The 974-nt window shown below is 39.3% G+C and overlaps 1 pseudogene; it reads left to right on the forward strand.

Annotated features, from left to right (window-relative positions):
- Positions 1 to 310: 310 nt before the first annotated feature.
- Positions 311 to 630, forward strand: LOC122755041 (annotated as a pseudogene).
- The last annotated feature ends 344 nt before the right edge of the window (positions 631 to 974 follow it).

The raw sequence follows: 974 nt of genomic DNA on the forward strand, positions 1-974 counted from the left end.
GGTAGGATTAGGCTCACAGTTTAATGCAGTTCCTACACAGCTCTAGCACCACCAACTTCAAATACAAAACCCAGGTGGACTATTATCACCAAATCTTGCTTTTTAGGGCTTCACATTGGATTGGTTTTAAGGCCCAGCCTGGATAATTGGATCCCAATGAGGAAATCTGGATTCACATTCCAACTCTGACACATATTGACTGTGGGACCCTCATCATGTCACTCATTTTCCCAGTGATCCCAGACACTCCTCAAAACTAAATTGCAAGACCAGCCTTGAGCTCCTCTGTTTGCCCAGACCATGATCCTCAATGCCATTGAGAAAGCAGCTGATCCTCAATGCCATTGAGAAAGCCCCAGTCCTGCTAAATGTTGCTATAATTTATTTGAAGCCCTGATTGGTCACATTTTGGCACTATGCCAAGGTTGAGCTGGTTCCTCCAAGTCCTACTGAGATCCCTGAGCCATTGAGAGACTGAGAAAAACAATCACATCAGCTCAAACTGATAGCTTCAAAAATCTCACAGTTAAGGAAGCTCTGCTAAATAGTTTGGAGGCCACTGAGGTATGCATGTAGTTTTACGTTGGCGAAATCATAGGCAAGGGTGGCATCATTGGATATAATGTTTGAAGAACAATTCTTAGCATCTGAGTGCTTGATTTATCCTTTGTTGTTCATGGAACAGATATGCCTAGACTTCTAAATAAAATGGGGAAATAATGTGGAAAAAAAAAACAACTAAATTGCAAATCTGGATTGGAAGAGGTAATTATCCTATATCAATAAACTCATAGTCCTATATCCCAGTTATGGAAGGAACAGTATTATGGCAAAAATAACTCGAGAAGAGGATTCATCTAGAATTAGAAACTTAGATTACATCATCTGAAGAAGCCTAAGATTTGGTTTCCATAAATGATTTCATTGTAGATTTCAACAATTAAAAAGACATTATGCATCCAGAGAAAAATAGA

This window comes from Dromiciops gliroides, chromosome 4, assembly GCF_019393635.1.
Source record: "Dromiciops gliroides isolate mDroGli1 chromosome 4, mDroGli1.pri, whole genome shotgun sequence".
Taxonomy (NCBI): Eukaryota; Metazoa; Chordata; class Mammalia; order Microbiotheria; family Microbiotheriidae; genus Dromiciops; species Dromiciops gliroides.